General features: G+C 42.6%; 1 pseudogene; it reads left to right on the forward strand.

The window, feature by feature from the left end:
• LOC109910932 overlaps window positions 1-10947 on the forward strand; it is a 496846-nt pseudogene that overhangs the window by 171891 nt on the left and 314008 nt on the right.

Here is a 10947-nt window from a genome sequence, read left to right on the forward strand (position 1 = left end):
CCGCACAGTGAAAACAATGAGCTTGCTGCCTTGTCTACAACATTTAAAAGGCATCTGGATGGGTATATGAGTAGGAATGGTTAAGAGGGCTATGGGCCAAATGCTGGCAAATGGAACTAGATCAATTTAGGATATCTGCTTGGAATGAATGTTGGACCGAAAGGTCTGTTTCCATGCTGTAGAGCTCTTTGATTCTGATGTTGTCCGCAGCCTAAATCCAAGGACTAACAGATGCCATTTTGAAATGATTTATGACTGAAATAGATGGATAGCCTGCTTGGAAATGAAAAGGATACAGTTTAGATCAGTGTTTCATTTCAAGACAATAAAGTTATTGGACAATGAAGGCAGCTACACAATGAAGTGTGAAGCACGTGTGAAGTCTGGTGAGATATCACTCGATACATCTGGAGGAAAGGGAACTAGCTAAGCTTGATCATTGCTGAAATGAAATGGAGATGTCACTCTGAGGAATCAACAGATGTTTGTACAAAATCATCCTGGCAGTTGGAGCTAATTTTAGGATGGTAGAGGGGTTTATCCCAATAATTCCCACTCAACTTTCTGTTCCTAGTGGATAAGGCTTCCGCAATGGAACAGAATTGCAAAATTAGTATTAACTTAATGCAGATAACTTAAAAACTGTTTCTTTAGCCCCAAAATTTACAGGAATATGGGAAAGGAACAGGAGTTCCTAGAAGTACTGGCTCACCATCTCAACTTGGATTTGGGATTTCTCGCACAGACCCCTAGCTTGTGACATCATCTATGCCCTAGCCTTGGAACTACAGATTTCTTATGTTTCTGTGCATTTTCTGTAAGGTATGACCTTGTTTACGTGTCATTATCTGATGTGATTTTTACATTGCTACATTGTTTGTGGCATATACTGTCGCCAGCAATCAGTAGTGTATTTCTCATTGACATTTTCTAGATCTGTTTATTTTTCCCTGTTTATTTTTCTTTAAAGACTGAGTTCCAATTTCTGATAATTGGTGCCGTTTACAAATCTTGCTGTTCATTGCTGTTTATCGTGTTGTCAAAGGGTTCACCATTGCCACCATGTTGTTTCAGCCAGAAGGGCCAAGTGGATGATCCATCACCTTCCGGATGTCCCCAGCATTACAAATGACAGTATCCAGCCTAATTGATTCACTCCAGAAAGAAATGGCTGAAGGCATTGAGTAATGCAAAGGCTCTGGGCCCTGAAAAAGTTCCAGCTTTAGTGATTTGTGCTTCGTAACATGCTATACCTCTACCCAAGTTGTTCCAGTCCAGTTACAATACTGACAGCTACTCAGCCATGCGGAAAATTGCCCAGGTATGTCCTGTATGAAAAAAGCAGAATAAATGTAATCAAGACTATTATCGCCCCATCAGTCAACTCTTGATCAGCATTGAACTGATAGAAGGTGTCATCAACATTGCTACTAAGCTGCACTTGATTTGCAATAACCTGCTCACTAATGCTCAGTTTGGGTTCCACCAGGGCCATTTAACTCCTGACCTTACTACATACTTGGTTTAAACATGGAGAGAAGAGCTGAAATCCAAAGGGGACGTGAGAGTGACACCCCTTAACAATTCACTGAATGTGACGTTAAGGATCCAGAGGAAAACTGGAGGAATTGGAGAAAAACTCTCCTCTAGTTGGAATAATACCTGGCACAAAGGAAGATGGTTGTGGTTTCGAGGGATTAGTCATCTCAGCTCCAGGACATCTCTACAGGAGTTCCTCAGGGTAGTTTCCTGGCACAACCATCTTCTGCTGCTTCATCAATGACCCTCCCTGTAACATCACATCAGATGTGGGGATGTTCGTTGATGATTGCACAATGTTCAACATCATTTGCCTATCCTCATATCCTGAAACAGTTCATTTCCAAATGGAGCAAGACCTGGACAATATCCAGGCTTAACCTGACAAGTGGCAATTCGCACCACACAAATGCCAAGCAAAGATAATTTTCAATAAAACAGAATCTTACCATTAGCCTTGACATAGGCCCTGATAAAGAGAATCTTTTAACAGGTACAAAGGGAACAAATCAATAGAAGGCCTAAAACAAAAACAAAGTGGAAAAGCTCAGCAGGTCTGGCAGCATCTTTGAAGGAAAAAACAGAGTTAACATTTTGGATCTGGTCTGAGGAAGGGAGAGCAAAGAGGAGGCATGAGAAATAGTGGTTGAATAAGGTAAGGCAGAATCTCAAAATATTCTATAAGTATATCAAAGGATGACCAGGGAAAGAGTAGGGCACATTAAGGACCAAGGGTGCAATCTGTGCAAGGAGCTAGAGGACATTGGTAGAGTATTAAATTAAACTGTCTTCACGCAGAAGAAGGAAGATGTAGGGACAGATTTTGGGAAGAGGGCCTGGGAGGTTCTTACACAGATTGACATAGGGACTGTGGAGTTTGGCAGGCTTGAAGGTGGAAAAATACCCAGGTCCTGAAGGAACGACATTGCAATCCCAGTGGATGATAAGTGAGGAAATTACAGACCAAAAAACAACGAACTGCGGAGGCTGACACTCTGAAGGAAAAACAAAAATTGCTGCGGAAACTCAAAGTCTGACAGCATATCAGCGGAGAGGAAGCAGAGTCAACATTTCGAGTCAAGTAACCCTTCTTCAGTCCTGCTGAGTTTCTCCTGAAATTTCTGCTTTTGTGGAGGAAATTGTGGAGGCTCTGACCCAAATTTTTAATTCTTCTCTGGCCACAGGGAAGGTGCCAGAGGACTGGAAGAATGTGGTTCCACTTTTCAAGAAGAGTGGTCGAGATAAACCAGGGAATTACAGACCACTGAGTCTCATGTCAGTGGCAATGAAAGTAATGGAGAGAATTTTGAAGGACAAGAAAGTACAAAACTTTGGTAAGGCTAGAGCTGGAGTAATGTGTACAGTTCTGGTCACCATACCATAGGAAGGATATGATTACAGTGGAGGGAGTGCAGAGAAGATTCACCAAGATGTTGTCTAGGATGAAGATATTTTAGCTATGAAAAGAGGCTGGATAAACTTGAGTTGTTTTCTTTAGAGCAGAGAAGGCTGAGGTGGGACCTGATAAAGTTATATGAGATTCTGTGGGGCATGGACAAGGTGGATAGATAGTGGCTGTCCCTTTAGTAGAAGAGTCAATGACAAGAGGACATAATTTTAAGGTGAAAGGGAAATGGTATAAAGGGGATTTGAGGGATAATTTCTTACTCAGAGGATGGTGGGAACCTGGAATGCGCTCCCTGGGAGGATAGTTGAGGCAGGAAACCGCGCAACCTTGGAAAACTACTTGGATGAGCATCTGAAATGTCATAACATTGTGGGGTATGGGCCAAGTGAAGATATTGTAAAGTAAAAAGGTGGGTAAATATACCTGGCTAACCTTGACCAATTTGCAGTAACCCTTTTTAACTCAGGCATGTTACACAGTGAGATAGACAGAGGGAACTAGAGTCAGTGGAAGGCCCAACACAAATTTATTGAACACCTTAGCAAGGAAAAACAATATTTATCAGACTCTACTTTTGTACTTTAACTAAACTCTATCAAACTCTAACAATCTTCTGACCAACACTTATGAGGATTTGCCACACCATATCCGTAGTTCCCTACTGTTGCACTTGAACTGTTTGTCCTAAAGCGTTGGTAATACCTGTTGAATAAAGCTGAGACAGGCTGCTGCTCAGTGTTTGAGTATTACCTTATGTTTTAGGATCTGCAGTTGTCGATTTGGGCCTCCCTTCCCATCTGGGGCTGGTTCTGGTCTTCAGGTCATCTCACTGAGGTGGTATCTCTGGGTCTGGTCAGTCTGATGATGTTCACTGTGAACTACAAGGAGCTGGAGATGCTGTGCAGCTCAGCTGCCAGTCAGAGCTGCTCTCTGCAGAAGCCAGTGAAAATGGTGCACAAAGTAGAGAGAGCTGGGACTCCCTGTTGCTCTTTTTGTCCCCATCTTCACGCCCTTCTTGAAGATTCTGTGGCCTGTGTCCAATACGAGCATCAGCCAGGGTTAGGAAGATTGAATGAGTGACTATCTTCCATATTTGGATGTCGCAGGACATGATTTTGAACCTTCCACTGTCAAGTCCTGACCTTGTCACGCTGTGCCTCTGGTCTCCTACTGAGCTGGGTACCACCAAGTCTGTGTAACATTCTTCTAACAAAGTAGGCTCACTGGAGGTGTAAACACTAGCTCATTCTGAAGCAATGTGACTGTTAACATCTAGCCGATCGTTTCCAGGCCTGTCTGGTTTCAATAGGAAGTCGTTTGGAAAGCAATAAATGTTAGCTGAGCCAGTGATGCCCTGAATAGGTAAAGAAAAGGCCTGTAAGTTGTTTAAGAGAGGATGTTAACAGGACCTACAAGATCCAAAACAGCCGGTTGGCCACTAAATCAACATTAGGTGTTGTTTGATATCATGATGTTTCTACTCTGTCTAGTATATGCATGGCACTTGGATCATCAGCCTTGCAATCATATCATGTTGTGTGAGAGACACCAGAAGTAGTCAGTATGGTCGTCGTTTTACAAGCTCTCGTAGCGCCTGATATAATCAGTGATATTGTGTCAAATCTTGTGACCTATGTGTGTGAATCCTGAAACCGATCAGACAATAATTCAACCTTGCTTGCAAAACATGAACTCTACAGACAATAGAGTCATAGAGACATAGAGAATAACAGCATGGAAACATACTCTTTGGTCCAACTCGTCCATGCAACCAGGTATCCTAAATAAATGTATTCTCATTTGCCAGTGTTTGGCCCATATCCCTATAAACCTTTCCTATTCATATACCCATCCAGATGCCTTTTAAATGTTGTAATTGTACTAGCCTCCACCACTTCCTTTGGAAGCTCAGTCCATATACGCACCATTCTCTACATGAAGAAGTTACCCATGGATCCCTTTTACCTCTCACTTTTAACCCATGCCCTCTAGTTTTGGACTCCCCCACCTGGGGAAAAGACCTTGTCTATTTACCCTACCCATGCCCCTCATGATTTTATAAACCTCGACAAGGTCACCCCTCAGCCTCCGACGCTCTAGGGAAAATAGCCCCAGCCTATTCAGCCTCTCCCTGTAGCTCAATCCCTCCAACCCTGGCAACATCCTTGTAAATCTTTTCTGAACCCTTTCAAGTTTCACAACATCCTTCCTATAGCAGGGAGACCAGAACTACATGCAGTATTCCAAAAGTGACCTAAACAATGTCCTGTATAGCCGTAACATGACCTCCCAACTCTGATACTCAATGCACTCCCAATAAAGTCAAACATACCAAATGCCTTCTTCGCTATCCTGTCTACCTGGGACTCCACTTTCAAGGAACTATGAACCCGCACTCCAAGGTATCTTTGTTCAGCCACACTCCCCAGGACCTTACCATTAAGTGTATAAGTCCTGCCCTGATTTGCCTTTCCAAAATGCATCTCACATTTATTTAAATTCAACTCCATCTGCCACTCCTCGGCCCATTGGCCCATCTGCTCAAGGTCCCGTTGTATTCTGAGGTAACCCTCTTTGCTGTCCACTACACCTCCAATTTTGATGTCATCTGCAAACTTACTAACCATACCTCCTATGTTCACATCCAAATCATTTATATAAATGACAAAAAGCAGAGGACCCAGCACCAATACTTGTGGCACACCGCTGGTCACAGGTCTCCAGTTTGAAAAGCAACCCTGCACCAACCCCCTCTGTCTTCTAACTTCAATCCAGTTCTGTTTCCAGATGGCTAGTTCTCCCTGTATTCCATGTGATTTAACCTTGCTGATCTTACACAGTTATTATTGGTGTGATCCACATTGTTGGGAATGAAAATGAATGAAAGTTTGCCAATTGTAAGAAGTGCTATTAAATTTGTTTAGCTGGGATTTTGTGAAACATTCTCACACATACTAACAGCTTGGATGTTTAGGTTTCCTAGAACACACAAGTAGAGGCCCATGATATTCACCATTTTTTTAACCTCTTGTTCTCATCACTAAGCAAAATAGATTTGAAATTTGTGTAAAAGGGCAACAGTGAGTTACAACTTTCTTCACTTTCTTTTCCATTGATCTCAATGATGAAAGGTGCACAATGGGCTTCTGATATGTAATCAACCATTTTACATTTTCATAAATGCTAATGCTTTTTGTGAGAATGTATGCTTTGATCTAGTAGCCAAATACGAATATCACATTATTGTTTGTTATGTAAGCAATGATTCACAAACTTTATTTGTGCATCATTCACACTGTATATTGAGATTGCAGTTGAGAAATGTTGCTTTTATATGTATGAGCTTTTCATGGAAGTGATGTAACATTCAAGGCTGAGAATTGTTAAATGAACAGCTCACTTTCCATTTTCCCTCATAGTGTGATAGTCTACAGAGAAAACAATCCGCACAAAATACAGCTTCTCACAGATTAAATTTATCATTGAGGATGTTTAGGCATGTCAATGTCCTCCACTCTCCTGATCTCAAAGCCAGAGTGACCATGACTTGCTAGAACTTTCCCTTTGAGAGCTCCCAATCCCTCTGTTAAACTATTCAGTTTCACCCTACTATCTGTAACTGGCCACTATCCCTTTCATCATTCCCTCTGTGACACAGTAAAATGAGGTCGATCCCCAGTCCAGAATTGCCCACTTTCCCCAGAATGCATGGACAGAACTTGATAAGCCCCTTGACCATTAATGACCCCATAACTAACTGTGGTCCTCTCCTAGATTTATTTGGCAGGACAACCCCAACTGTCCATGACTCCAACGCTTGGACTGATCTCTTAACAGTACCCTGAATGACCTGCAATAAATACCGCAGAATCATAGAATCCCTACTGTGTGGAAGCAGGCCATTCAGCCCATCGGGTCCACCCTGAACCTCTGAACAGCATCCCACCCTGAGCCCTCCTCCCCGACCTTGACCACTAACTAAGTCCCAATCCATGGCCTACACGGTAATGGTAACAAATGCCTGACTGAGGATCCCCTATGTTCTGGACTGGTACCAGATCAGCACCAGTTATTGTGGTGGGTACTCCCTAACTGACTGGAGTCTAGCCTTACCCTACTAATCACTTGACTTTCACATACCAGTTTCTTCAAGCACAAGCAGTGTTGTTTGCCACACAAGTTGCTGACACATGCTGCAAATCTGATGTTGATGTAGTGCCATGCATTGCAACAACAAGCCCAGCCCCTCTCTGACACAAACTTTTACTGTTCTGTGCTTCCTACCATCATAAGCTGTCTGCCTCTCCTTCTGCATTAAACCACAGAGGGGGCCTACCTCTAACACAACACTGAAGATTTTGTGTGCTAGCCAGTAGGCTAAGGCCAAAATGATGTGTTCCTTTACCTCAGCACTAAAAATTTAATAGGAAAACAAAAGATGACCAACTGTCCTAAAACACAAAATGACCTGCCACCGAGCATGCATGTCATTGCTTTCCCTCAGCTATAAAGTATATGCTTGAAGCTGACAAGATGCGATGGAATTGGATCTGAAAAAGGATGCTGATGTTGTGAAGCTTTGTTTAAACCGAGCTGTGTAGATAAAGGGTCCAGGAAAATCATCTTGCACCGATGAAGTGTTTGCATATGACTATAAGCTAAATGACTGGCTCACTCTGTGAACTACAATGGGTGTTGACAAGACAAATTGCTTGTTCTACCTAGTTTTTACAGTCAATTTTCTTGATTATGGAGGGGAGAATTGAAGGTATGATCTTAATACAATGAGTTTGGCTATCAACGTGATGCAAATGTACAGAAATAAGCTTCTAGACAACCAATGGTGAGATTCTGAACTCTTCATCGAAGGCATAAGGACTTAATCTAGAGAGTTGTTTCAACATTGAGTGTTGGAGTTATGACTGCATGGTATTGCTTCTGTTATCCCTCATAAGACAAAAAAAAGAGTCAGTAGCATGGTATGGAGACTCCAAAAAAGTTGATTGCAACTAGTTATTACATGCAAACATCAGTGCCTCAGCTATCGTTAGACTATTAAGTTACTATCAACGTCACTGCTGGCTACCGTTTCTCAACATTATCACAGAATCATCAGGCTTCCTCAGGCTCTTTGTGTTTGGTTGATGCGCTATATCTTGGTGTAAGCCGAGTTCTGTTGTTTCACAATGTAGCATCATGATCAGCGGTTCAAGTATGAAGCAAACACAGAATTCTGAAGAAACTCAGCAAGTCTGTCAGCATTTGCAGAGAGAGAAACACAGTTAAAATTTCAAGGCCAGTATGAATCATATTCAGGATTTAAAGATGTCGGGCAATTTTTGAAAATACTTTTGGAAAGACTGAGGAAGTGTGAGGGGAAGAGATAGTGTAGAGGATCAGTGCAAAAGACAATGGGATAGTTAATGGTGGTGAATCAGAAAAAGAGATGTAAAATGGGTGTAAATTAAGATATGAAAGGGAGTGAATGGGTCCTTTCTACTGGGAACAAAATAGACAATACACAAACAAGATAATACGTTAGGGGGAAAACAACAAAAGCTGAAGATCACAGTGGGTTAGTTAGCATCCATGGAAAGAGCAAGCTAACATATCGAGTCTAGATGACTCTTCATCAGAGCTGAAGTGAAGTGTGGAGGGGGCAGCATTTATGCTATAGTTTGGAGTGGTTGGGGGTAGTGGGTATAAGGGTGCTGGTAGAGAAAAGATGTCGATAGTTCAGATTAAGTGATCGAAATGTGAGAATGGCAGAACTATGGTGTGTCTCCTGCTAGACTTGAAAAGACAGACACTGAGAGATAGTAAGAACTGCCAATGCTGGAATCAGAAATAACACAGTGTGGAGCTGGAGGAACACAGCAGGCCAGGCCGGGACCTGAAACGTCAGCTTTACTGCTCCTCTGATGCTGCCTGGCCTGCTGTGTTCCTCCAGCACCACACTGTATTATTTAAGACAGACACTGAGATGGGAGAAGGGGTGAAGGGAGAGAGGACATGATAACAAGTTAAAAGAAAGGGAAGAACTGCTTCACAATTCAAAGATGTTGAACTCAATATTAAGTCCAGAAGGCTGTATAGTGTCTAGTTTGGAGATGAGATGTTGTTCCACTGGTTTGCTCTGTGATTCACTGGAGCACTGCAGCATGCTGAGGACAAACATGTGGACATGTGAGCAGGACACTGTGTTAAAATGACTGTCTATGGGAAGGTCAGGGTCATGCTTGCGCACAGACTGGAGGTGTTCTGCAAAGTGGTCAGCCAGTCTGTGTTTGATTTCTCCAATGTAGAGTAGGCCACATAGGGTGCAGTGAACACAATACACAAGATTGGAGGAGGTACAGGTGAAATGCTGCTTCACCTAGAAAGACTGATTAGGCCCCTTGATGGTGAGCAGGGAGGAGGTGAAGTGGTAATTATTGCACCTTCTGTGGTTACATGGGAAGGTGCCATGGAGAGGGGGGTGGTGTTGGTGGTTGTGGAATGAACTAGGGTGTCCCGGATAGAATGATCCCAAATCCGGCAGAATGCCACCACAAAACATATCATCCCCTCACTTACCCGTCTGCATTTTGCAGGGATCGTTCCTGTCATTGTTGCAGGAAGGAAGAGGAGGGGTGATGAAGAGAAGTGCAAGAGATAGGCCAGATATGGCTAAGGGCCCTGTCAACTACAGTTAGCAGGGAATGCTCAGTTGAGGTAAACAGTGGGCCTTTCTGAGGCCCCTGTGGAAAGTGGCATAATCAGAACAGATGCTGCGGAGACAGAGAAACTGGGAGAATGGGATGGAGTCCTTACAGGAAGTAGGGTGTGAGGATGTATAGTCAAAGTAACTGTGGGAGACAGTGGGTTTGTAATGGATATCGGTGGCCAGCAGTCTATCTCCAGAAATGGAAACAGAGATATTGAGGAAGAGAAGAGAGGAGTCAGAGATGAACCAGGTGAAGCAGAGGGAAGGGTTAGAAATTGGAAGTGAAATTGATAAATCTTTCCAATTCAGGATGAGAGAAGAAAGCAACACTGATGATGTCATTGATGTACCAAAGGAATAGTTGTGAGACACCTGAGTAGGATTGGAACAAGGAATGTTCCACATACCCCACTGAGAACTGTGAATGTATTAGAGTACTCACTAGCCAACAATGGACTCATGTTCAAAATGATAATGGAAAGATATTTCAGTGCCTTTGTTGGGTGACCTTGTAGTCACTTGACCTTTTATCCAGCTTGAATTGTGGTAAGCCATTATTGTTTAATCTTTGTGTTCAAACAGGTCTTTCCCAGGACATTCCCATGGCTTTGAAGGAAAGAAAATTGAATCAATAGTTTCAATGCAAATTCTGATAGAGCTTTGGCACCAGTATTATTCCTGAGAGCACCTTGTTGGTCCCACCATGGATAAAATTAACTCTTGCTTCAAAATAAAGTCAATTTCCTTCTTTACATTTGGCAAGAATATCTGAAGAACCTCCCTGCATGTAAACAGAAACTGCAACTTTGTTTCATGATGTATGGTAAAATGGCATGCTGACTTCAGCTTTCCTAGTCTCATGATTTGTGTAACTTGTTTTGATGTGGAGGTGCTTGTGTTGGACTGGAGTGGACAAGGTCAGGAATCACACGACACCAGGTTATAGTCCAAAAGGTTTATTTGAAAACACAAGCTTTCGGAGCCTTGCTCCACCTGAAGAAGGAGTGAGGTTCTGAAAGCTTTTGTTTTCAAATAAACCTGTTGGACTATAACCTGGTGTTGTGTGATTTCTGACTAATGTAGAAATTCAGCTTTGATGTCTTTAGACTGATTTGCTTTGCTTTCCATATTCTGAAAATCCAATAGAATTCCTGACAGGCTTTCCTGCTTATTGATTAAATAAAAAGTGATTTAGGACCATATATGAGACAACAAGGTGCAGAGCTGGATGAACACAGCAGGCCAAGCAGCATCATAGGAGCAGAAAGGCTGACGTTTCGGGCCTGGACCCTTT

Source organism: Rhincodon typus, chromosome 2 (assembly GCF_021869965.1).
Source record: "Rhincodon typus isolate 14 chromosome 2, sRhiTyp1.1, whole genome shotgun sequence".
Taxonomy (NCBI): Eukaryota; Metazoa; Chordata; class Chondrichthyes; order Orectolobiformes; family Rhincodontidae; genus Rhincodon; species Rhincodon typus.